The sequence below is a fragment of the Pyrus communis genome, chromosome 15, assembly GCF_041283825.1.
Source record: "Pyrus communis isolate YQ-2024b chromosome 15, ASM4128382v1, whole genome shotgun sequence".
Taxonomy (NCBI): domain Eukaryota; kingdom Viridiplantae; phylum Streptophyta; class Magnoliopsida; order Rosales; family Rosaceae; genus Pyrus; species Pyrus communis.
The window spans coordinates 14,106,965-14,118,608 of record NC_142579.1 but is presented as its reverse complement, the minus strand read 5'-3'; the positions used below and the strand labels follow the sequence as shown (position 1 = coordinate 14,118,608).

Genomic DNA, 11,644 nt, shown 5'->3' with positions numbered 1-11,644 from the left:
TCTTTACAATCTGTCCATTAAATTTAATTTCTCTCAAACACGATCCCCCCATATTTTGTTAAGTCTTAGTCATTATAATATGTCTTATTTTGTGTTTTTAAGTATTTTGAGTCACAAGCACTTTCAAATTCGTCCAAATCAAGTTTTAGTTCCTGTTTGACTCATTTTGATTGTTTTAGGCAGTTTTGAGTGTTTCAAATCTGTTTTGAGTCATTGTAGTATAGTGGTAAGTATTCCCACCTGTCACGCGGGTGACCCGGGTTCGATCCCCGGCAACGGCGCCAAAAATTTGATGCGTTACGAAAGTGACACACAAATTAAACCCTATTTGTAACAATTGTAGTAATGATGTAAGTAGGGATCGTTCTAACCGGGGATTAACTACGGTTGCTAATCTAATATAAATTGACTTAAAAACACAAAAACTAAACTTAAAGACTCTAACTAGACTACTATGACTCAAAACAGATTTGAAACACTCAAAACTGCCTAAAACAATCAAAATGACTCAAACAGAAACTAAAACTTGATTTGGACGGATTTGAAAGTGCTTGTGACTGAAAATACTTAAAAACACAAAGTAAGACAGATTATAATGACTAAGACTTAACAAAATATGGGGGGATTGTGTTTGAGCGAAAGAAAAACAGATTGTAAAGAAAAACAGATTGTAAGACAATTTGTGATGAACCAATGGATGATGGAATAGCTAAGGGGTTCTTCTCCACACATGAAAAATCTTCTGAGTACACAATCTTTTAGTCCTAGAAGTGTTTTATATGTACTTATTTGCTTAGGTTCCAAAGTGTGTCAAACACACGCTCACTTTTTTCCATGAATACCGAAAACAGTCCAAATACACTTTGTAAGGAAAAGATGTGTACTTTTGACACCCAATAAGCTTTTAATCTTTTGAGTACACATTCTTCTGGTTTAGTTGTGTCTTGTATGTGTTTATTTTCTTAAGTTCCAAAAGGTATCACAAGCACGCTAGTTTTTTTCCCCAAGAATGCTGAAAACAGTACAAATACAATTTATAAGGAAAAACTGTGTACTTTTGACACCCAATAAGCATTTGATCTTTTAAGTACATATTCTTATGGTTCTAGTAGTGTGCTATATGTAATTATTTGCTTATGTTCCATAGGGTGCCAAATGCATGCTCGTTTCTTCCCACAAATGCTGAAAACAGTACAAATACACTTTATTAGGAAAAACTGTGTACTTTTGACGCCCAACAAGCTTTTGATCTTTTGAGTACACACTCTTATTGTCCTAGTAGTGTGCTATATGTATTAATTTTCTTGAGTTCCAAAGGGTGTCGAACACAAGCTAAATTTTCTCCCAAAAGCTTATTAAGTTTCAAGGGGTGTCAAACACACACTCGTTTTTTTCCTATGAATGCAGAAAACATTCAAAGTACAATTTATTAGGAAAAGCTGTGTACTTTTGACACCCAATAAGCATTTGGTCTTTTGAGTAGACATTCTTATGGTCCAAGTAGTGTGTTATATGTAATTATTTGCTTAATTTACAAAGGGTGCCCATGAATGCCAAAAACAGTCCAAATACACTTTTTAAAGAAAAACAGTGTATTTTTGACACCCAATAAGCTTTTGATCTTTAGAATACACACTATTATTGTTCTAGTAGTGTATTATATGTATGAATTTTTTTAAGTTCCAAATAGTGTCAAACTATATGTACTTATTTTCTTAAGTTCCCAATGTTGTCAAATGCACACTCATTTTTTCCCATGAATACCGAAAACAGTCCAAATACACTTTATAATGCAAAACTGTGTACTTTTGACCGTCAATAAGCTTTTGGTCTTTTGAGTACATATTCTTATGGGCCTAATAGTGTGTTATACATATTTATTTGCTTGAGTTCCAAAGTGTATCAAACGCACGTTCGTTTTTTCAAACGAATGTTGAAAACATTCCAAATACACTTTATTAGGAAAAAAATGTATACTTTGACACCCAACAAGCTTTTGATGTTTTGAGTACACATTTTTACGGTCCTAGTAGTGTATTATTCATATTTGTTTGCTTAAGTTCCAAAGGGTGTAAAAAGCACGCTTGTTTTTTTCCATGAATGCCGAAAACAGTCCAAATACTCTTTTTAAGGAAAAACTACGGACTTTTGACATCCGATAAGCTTTTGATCTTTTTAGTAAACATTCTTATGGTCCCAATAGTGTGCTTTTTGTACTTACTTTTTAAGGTCCAAAGGGTGTCAAATGCATGATGTGATAAATAATAGCACTCAAATTAAACCCTCTTTTTGACAATTGTAGTACAGATATAAGTAGGGATCGTTCTAGGCCGGGGATTAGGAGGGATTGCTAATGTAATGAAAACTGACTCAAAGGTCCAAAAATATGCTTAAAAACACTTAAACAAACTCAAAGACTCTTAACTAAACTTATATGACTCAAAACAAACTTAAAAGACTCAAAACAACACAAAACAATAAAAAATTCCCAATTTAAATTCTAGGACTCAATTTGGACGAAAATAGAATTGGTTTTCACTCAAAATACTCAAAAGCACACTTTAGGACAGATTTGAAACAAGTAAGTAAAGGGGATTGGGTTTTGGACGAAATTAATGTAAAAACAAGCTTAAAAACTTAAGTAGACTTTGGACGAATTTGAGAAAAACAATGGATGGGTAGATAGCTAGAGGATACTTTTCCACACATGATACTTTCAAACACAAATTGATTTCCAGTTGCTTTTCTGATAAACCATGAACCTCAACACCCCAAATTAACCGTGACATCACTTATTAACCCTCAGATTTTCCCTAAGTTATTGGATTGGATGACATCATACGACAACCCAAAGCATTCTTCAAAAGTTCCCTACATGACATCATAATAGAGATACAATCAAAGATCATTACGTTCATTGAAAATCTTAAGTATTGACAAAGCACTTGTAACTATGACATCATGATACTCATGCTAAGAATTTACTTAACATGATTGTGAAAACAACCTTAACTACTTGTGAATATAAGTTTGTGACGATTATGTGAAACTCCCTTATATTCTAGCACCAAATTCAAGCATGCAAATTAAGTAGGCCTTCCTAATCAACATACAAGAATAAGTTATCCATCAAATGGTTAAGTAAATTGCATTCATAATTTATGAAATCACAACTGGACTTAATCAATTCATATCATAAATATAATCATGATTTCAAAGCCTCCCCTAGCTAAAACGAGTTTAGCCTCTCATGTTCACAACAAAAGAAAGGAAAATTGAATTAAACATTGAAAACAAAAGATAGATTACACCTAAAAACGTTCCAACACTCCAACTTGAATGCACAAACGTCCAAGGCTTCTTCTTCCTTGTAAACTTGTGGCACAAGAGTTCTTGGGTGATTTTGGATGGATTTCTGGGTTGTGAATGGATTTTGGTTGGTAGGGTGGTGCGGCAAAGGTTGGGAATGGTGTATGGGTGTTTGGGTGAAGGTATGGAAGTGTATGAATGGTGAAAGAAAGGTTGAAGGCTGCGGCAAAGGCTTAAGTGTTTGTGAATGATGGCTGATTGTGTGGGTGAATGATTAGGGTAGAATAAGAGTGTGGCATTGGTATTTATTTGAGGGAAATAATCCTAAGTTTTATTACATTGTTTAGGAATGGATTCAACCCCAAATCCATAAGGAAAAGGAAATATAAAATTAGAAATCAAAGGGAAAGGGGAAGGAAAGTTGCGGCATTAAATTGTATAAAAGGGAATGTGATTTAATGCTGAAATTAGGCAAGGATTTGGGATAGAAAAGGTATGTAAAGTGCGGCTGAGAATGGGGTGATAAGGAATGTGATTTTGTGACATAGAATAGGAAATAGGTATTTCCCTTGCATGGCAAGGAAGTGATGTGTGATGTGTGCCACGGCAAGGACCATAAGGGTGCAAGTAAGGCTTGGTTTGTGGCCTAAAATGCATAGGAGTCTTTAATGTTGCTGAAACATAAGGTCTTTTAGGATTAGGAAAGGTTAAACCAAAATAGGAAACCTTGGCTTAACTTTCCTACTTTGATAGGAGCATATTTATGCTACTTAGTTATGTTGTTTCCTTGCATTTAGTGAGTTAATTACTATTTATTTCAGTCTTTTAAGTTATTTTGGTATGTTTTTAGGTCCTAATGGCAAAAGGAGCAAGAAAGGGCATTTTGGAGCTAAATGGAGCATTTTTGGGCATGGATTGGATAGCTTTACCATGGAGTAAAGAGGATGGACGAAATTGAAGTCAAGAAAGGCTAGGAAAGGCTACAAATCTGGTGGAAGAAGTCCAAATGCAAAGAAGATAAGGAAGAAGCAAGAAATAAGGAACCTTATCCAACGTTATCTTATCCTATCCTAACCAACCTTATCCTTTCTTAACTCTAACATTATCTTATCCTATCCTATCCAAATCAGGTTAGGACTTAAATCTAGCTGATTAGAGGGGATTAATTACACATTTAAGCACTTATTTCAGTTTCTAGAAGCTTTATCCATGTGTTTGCCGCATGTGGACCATTCCATATAGATTTAGGAATTGCAATCCTTCTTCTACACCTATATCATGTGTCCTTGCCCCTTTAGGTTTAGGAATCTGCCCTAAACCATTCTTTCTAGAAACCTTATCTCATCCCTACAAAGGTGTCGCACCTAACCTTCTAGAATCCCCTAAATCCTAGCCGTGCACTACCTAGTCCATTTCCCCTTTGGTTTCTACCTAGACTTAACCCTTTTTCCATGGGATTGTTGATAGGAGCATATTTAGGCGACTTACTTAGCTTGTTTTCGTGCATTTATATTGTTAATTCATAGTTGTTTTAGTTGTTTAAGCCATTTTCGTGTGTTTTTAGGTTCATATGGCTAAGGAAGCAAAAAGATGCATTTTGGAGCATTTTGGAGCAAAATTGGACTTGGAATGGATAGCTTATGTTTGGAGCAAAAGGAAGGGCTTTGTGACCTGATTTGCAAGCTGTGAAAACAAGAAAAAAACGCTCAAAACACATGCCATATGTGGAAATACCATTTACATCAGATTTGAGCCATTTAACTTACCTTAAATACTTACCTTGTTTGTCATCCTCTCAGCCATATTTTAAAGTAATGAAAACCTGATTTGGAGGTGGAAAATGAGGAAACAAAGTTCAAAACAAATGCCATTCTCTTTGAATCAGATTCTAGCCTTTTATACACACTTCATTCCAGCCTCTCCACATGCATTTCCAACCCACATGCACCTTTAATCATTCAACCATGCAGCCACACATTCACCCACATGCATTTCCACCCACATGCTCTCCCAATTCATCATTGCAGCCACATATCCATCCCACTTAATCATTTCAGTCACCAAAACACCCACATGCATTCCTAATCACCCTTCCACACAACTTGCCTTCATTCATTCAGAAAATACATCCCTTGCCGTGGCTTTCCACCATTCCACACCATCATTTCAGCACATGCACTTCCCCCTTTCTTTAATCCATTGCAGCCACATGCAATTCCCACTCCAGATTTTCAGCCATCCCAATTCATCATTGCACATCAACATATTTCAGCACACTCCACATGCATTTCCACAATCACATTCACTTCATCATTGCACCACAAATCAGCCACACATTCACCCACATGCACCCTTTCATTTCTGTCAAAGCACATGCACTCCCACCCTTTAATCACATGCACAAATCAGCCACATGCATCTCCCATCACCATTTCAGATTTCCACCAAGTTCCTAGCTGTCATGTTCCCCCCATTTCACCTATAAATAAGCATCCATTGCATTCATTCTCATTCACTCTTCCATATTCAGAAAACCATCTCATATACACATCCATTCACGCCAGAAATTCATGCTCTCTCTCTAACACAGCCATACTTCACCATTCTTCATATTTTCTGCCCAAAAACACTCCTTGCCTTCCCCTACATCCATCCCTACCCTAAACACATCATTCTACATCATCCATAACCCCCAAAACTCACCAAAACCCCTTGTGCTGCAGCAACTAAAGGAGAAGAGGCCTAAACGTTCATACAATTCAAGATTGAGTTGTTGGGATTTTTAGGTGTTCTTCGTTCTTGTTTTCAATGTTTACCTTGTTATTACTATCTAAGTTTGTTGTAATCATGAGTGGCTAAACCCCTAATTAGTTAGGGGAAAATTTGAAGCCATGAACATGTTTGAAATATGAATTGATTTCTTCCAATTGTGATTTGTTACGTTATGATTGCAATTCAATTATCATGTTTATTAAAAACTTGTTTTTGTATGTTGATTAGGGATGCATACTTAGTCTTCATGCATAAACTCGATGCTAGTTTATAAACGAGTTTCACCTAATCGTCACAAGTTTATAAACATGAGTAGTGAAGGTTGTTAGTCACAACCGCGTTAATTGAATTCTTGGCAAGAGTATCATGCATTCATAGTTACAATTGCCTCGTCAACACTTATAATTCTCATAGAGCATAATGATCTCTCATTGTATCTCTTCTATGCATTCATGTTGAGAACCATTGGAGAATGATTTGAATTGTCGCATGCATCATCCAATTCAATAACATAAGGAAAATTTGAGAGTTAATTAGTGCATCACGGTTAACTTGGGGTGTTGAGCATCATAGATAATGAAAAGCAATTGGAGAATCGATTCATATATAAATGTGTCATGTGTGGAGAATGGACCTCTAACTAATCCATCCATCATCTTGTTTCTCAAATCCGTTTATACAATCTGCCTAGTTTATTAACTTGTTTTATTTAATTTAATTTCGTCAAAACCTTAATCCCCCTTTACTTTAGTGTCCAACTTAGTTAGAAAGTGTCTTAGTTTGTGTTTTTAAGTGTTTTGATTCAATTTGTTACACAAATTCGTCCAAATTCACCAAAGTGTCCAAAACTGTCCAGAAAGTGTTTTTAAGGCAGTTTTGAGTGTTTTGGGTGATGTTTGAGTCTTTTGGTTTGTTTTAGTGTTTTAAAGTTTAGTTTTGCATTCTTTGAGTCTAGTAAGTGTTTTATATTGTGTTCTTACGTTTTTGAGTCAATTTCACATTGATTAGCATCCCTAGTTAATCCCCGGTCTAGAACGATCCCTATTTGCTCATTTACTACAATTGTCATCCATAGGGTTTAATTTGTGTGTTTAACTATTTTCGCATCAAATTTTGGCGCCGTTGCCGGGGATTAGCAAAATTGCTAATCCCTTGTGTTTTTGCCATATGTTTTCAGTGTAATTTACCTAGTTTTCTTATTTTGTTTTGTTTTCTTGGTTTAGGTACTAGTGCATGACGCGGAGTTCTCAAACTGTGCATGCACATATCTTGGACTTTAACGACGATTTTGAACGTGATTTGAGAAGAAAGAGGAGGCATCCCGAACCTAGTGAACCTAGTTCAAGTTCAGAGGCCGAATCTGAGTTTGAAAGTGTGGAAGAAGAAGTTATGGCAACGGACAATCGGACCATTAAAGAGCTTTCGGCCTCGGGGTTGACCAATGCCGCACCATTATGCATTCAATACCCCGCGGCTGCCCAAGGCAAGACCGATGAATTCGAGTTGAAGTCAAGCTTGTTGCACCACATTCCGAAATACCATGGGCTTTCCATGGAAGATCCCAACAAGCATCTCAAGGAGTTCGAGGTTGTTTGTTCGAGCATGACACCCATAAATGTCGATGGGAACATTCTAATGATGAAAGCTTTTCCATTCTCTCTTGTGGAAAAGGCTAAGGATTGGCTTTATGAATTGGCACCCGGGACCGTTACTTCTTGGGAGAGCATGAAGAGAGCATTCTTGGAGAAGTTCTTCCCTACTTCAAGAGTCATTCTCTTGAGGAAGAAAATTAGCGGAATCCAACAAAGTCAAGGAGAATCTTTTCCGGCATACTACGAGCGTTTTAAAGCCCTTGTTGCATCGTGTCCTCAACATCAAATGAAGGAGGAGCTTCTCCTTCAATATTTCTATGAGGGCCTTCTTCCCATTGAAAGGCAAATGCTTGATGCTTCGGCGGGAGGTGCATTGGTGGACAAAACTCCTATGTCGGCCAAGACCCTAATTGCAAACCGTGCTCTAAATGCACAACAATATGAAGGACTTGGGCAAAGGGACCCCCCACGGCAACACTTGAATGAGGTAAGTTCTCAATCCGATATTCAATCTCAGATAGCTAATCTTACTTCTATTGTGTCTCAGATGGCCGAAGGAATGAAGATACAAGGACCGATTGTATGTGGTGTATGTTCTATCCAAGGACACCCTTCGGAAAAATGCCCTCAATTGATTGAGAATGGGGGATGGGAGAGTGCAAATGCCATTGGATTTCCGAGCCACAATCAACCAAGGAATGATCCATATTCCAACACATTCAATCCGGGTTGGAGAGACCATCCAAACTTCAAGTGGAGGGAACCTCAACAACCTCAACAACAAGGAGGCTTTAGACAACAACCCCCGGGGTTCTACACCAAGCCATTCGGCCCCAATCCAAACCAAGCACAACCTGCCCAAAACAATCAAGGTACGTCGTTGGGCAATGAAACACTTCTTAAATTACTTACCAATTTGTCTCAGGGGCAAGAGGATCAAACCAAAGCCATGCAAAACCAAGACAAAAGGGTGGATCACTTGGAGAAACAAATTGGGCAGATTGCGGAATTTGTAGGACAATTCCGAGACAAAGGCAAGCTCCCTAGCTCAACCATTGTCAATCCAAGGGGAGGGTGCGAATCTGCCAAGGCAATCATGTTAAGAAGTGGTAAGGAGGTCGGAACCACCTCAAGGCCATCCAAAACAAGTCAAGAAGAGGACATGTTGTCGCAGCCTCCTATTGTGCCAAAACCGTCCAACACGCCTAAGGTAAGTCCAAATTCGACTTTGTCAAGTTCTATTCCACTAAACGTGCCCTTTCCTGGCAGGTTTAGGCAAACAAAGAAGGAGGAGCATGAGAAGGACATTCTTGAGACGTTTAGGAAAGTTCAAGTCAATATCCCGCTCCTAGATGCCATAAAGCAAGTGCCCAAATACGCTAAGTTCTTGAAGGAATTGTGCACTACAAGGAAGAGGGCGTCACATAAAGAGGTAGTAAGGGTAAGTGAGAACGTTTCCGCTGTTCTACAAAGAAAGTTACCACCAAAGTGCAAAGATCCAGGTAGTTTTACAATCCCTTGTATTATTGGTCAAACTAAGTTCGAACATGCTATGTTAGACTTAGGAGCTTCAATTAACGTCATGCCATACTCTATTTATGCTTCAATGAACCTTGGCGAATTGAAAAATGATGGTGTGGTTATTCAGTTGGCCGATAGATCTAATGCCTATCCAAAGGGCGTATTGGAAGATGTCTTAGTGCAGGTGAATGATTTGATCTTCCCGGCGGATTTCTATGTCCTTGAAATGGAGGAAACCACCCATGCTCCATCCTTGCCGATTCTTCTTGGGAGGCCATTCATGAAGACGGCCCGAACTAAGATAGACGTGTTTAAAGGCACTTTAACAATGGAATTCGATGGGGAAGTGATTGATTTTAATATTTCTGAAACTATGAGATTTCCTAATGATGATCACTCATGTTTCTCTATTGATATTCTTGATTTTTTGGCGCAGGCACACCTTGATCAATTACATGGCGATGCACTTGAAACAGTCATTACAAATGGCATCGAAATGAAGGATCACATGGATGTCACCATAACAAACCACGGCACACAATTGAACACCCATGCCGTGGCCTTTGATGAAGATGTAATTGAGACCGTGGCAGCCCTAGAGTCATTGCCACGGCTCCAAGGTAAGTTCCCTAGTTCAATTTCAATCCCAATTTCGACTGATAAGTTGCTTCCTTCTATAGAACAACCACCTACACTCGAGCTCAAACCGTTGCCAAATCACTTGAAGTATGTGTTTTTGGGCGAGCAAGACACATTGCCCGTCATTATAGCTTCATCACTCACGGCACAAGAGGAGGAGAAGTTGGTGAGGGTTCTCAAAGAGCACAAGACGGCAATAGGGTGGACTTTGGCCAACATCAAGGGTATAAGTCCTACCACGTGCATGCATCGAATTCTCATGGAAGAAGGCGCCAAACCATCAAGGGAAGCCCAACGTCGACTCAACCCACCAATGATGGAAGTAGTGAAGAAGGAAATCATCAAATTGCTTGATTGTGGCGTCATCTATCCCATCTCGGATAGTTGTTGGGTTTCACCGGTCCAAGTGGTTCCCAAGAAGTCCGGAGTCACGGTGGTGAAAAATGAAGAAGATGAACTTGTGCCTACACGCATTCAAACCGGTTGGAGGGTGTGCATTGACTATAGGAAGCTAAATGCGGCAACAAGGAAAGATCACTTCCCTTTGCCATTCATCGATCAAATGCTTGAAAGGTTAGCCGGTCATTCTTTTTATTGCTTTCTTGATGGTTATTCGGGATATAATCAAATTGTCATAGCCCCGGATGATCAAGAAAAGACCACCTTTACTTGTCCATTTGGTACTTTTGCATATCGTCGTATGCCATTTGGTTTATGCAATGCACCGGCCACTTTCCAACGATGCATGGTAAGTATCTTCTCTGATTATGTTGAAAAGATAATTGAAGTATTTATGGACGATTTTAGTGTGTTTGGAGACTCATTTGATGCTTGTTTGCATAATCTCACTTTAATCTTGAAAAGATGCATGGAAACTAACCTTGTTTTGAATTGGGAAAAATGTCATTTTATGGTTAAACAAGGTATAGTTTTGGGTCATATCATCTCTGAAAAAGGAATTGAAGTTGATAAGTCTAAAATAGATCTTGTACGTCACTTACCCTCTCCTACTTCGGTTAGAGAGGTCCGTTCTTTTCTTGGTCATGCAGGATTCTATAGGCGATTTATCAAGGATTTTTCTAAGATTGCACAACCACTATGCCGTCTCCTACATAAAGAAGTGGCGTTTGAATTCACTAAGGAGTGCACGGCATCATTCAACCAACTCAAGGAGTTGTTGACCACGGCACCCATTATTGTTCCCCCGGATTGGAGCCTCCCGTTCGAGCTTATGTGTGATGCGTCCGACTATGCTTTAGGAGCAGTTGTAGGACAAAGAAAGGACAAGAGGCCGCATGTCATCTACTACGCCTCACGGACGTTGAATGATGCTCAACTTAATTATTCCACAACCGAAAAAGAACTCTTGGCTATTGTATTTGCATTAGATAAGTTTAGATCATATCTTCTTGGTACTAAAGTAATTGTTTTCACTGACCATGCAGCCTTGAAGTATCTTCTCACCAAAAAGGAGGCTAAGCCAAGACTCATTCGTTGGATGCTCCTACTTCAAGAGTTCGATCTTGAAATTCGAGACAAGAAAGGGTGTGAAAACGTGGTGGCTGACCACCTAAGTAGAATGGTGCGTGAGGAAGAGTCCACCCCCATTTTAGAAACGTTTCCGGATGAGCAACTTTTGTCCATTGAGGTAAGAACCCCTTGGTATGCCGATTTGGTAAATTTCTTGGTGTCTAAGCAAGTTCCTAGTACCCTAAACAAGTTCCAACGTGATAAACTTGTTCATGATGCACGTTTTTATGTTTGGGATGATCCATATTTATGGAAATTCTGCCCAGATCAGATTGTGCGTA

At 38.6% G+C, this 11,644-nt stretch overlaps 1 non-coding gene across 1 annotated transcript; it reads left to right on the top strand.

The window, feature by feature from the left end:
- Positions 1 to 209: 209 nt before the first annotated feature.
- On the top strand, positions 210 to 281 carry TRNAD-GUC (transfer RNA aspartic acid (anticodon GUC)). The gene has a single exon. It is a non-coding gene; the product is annotated as a tRNA-Asp (tRNA).
- The last annotated feature ends 11,363 nt before the right edge of the window (positions 282 to 11,644 follow it).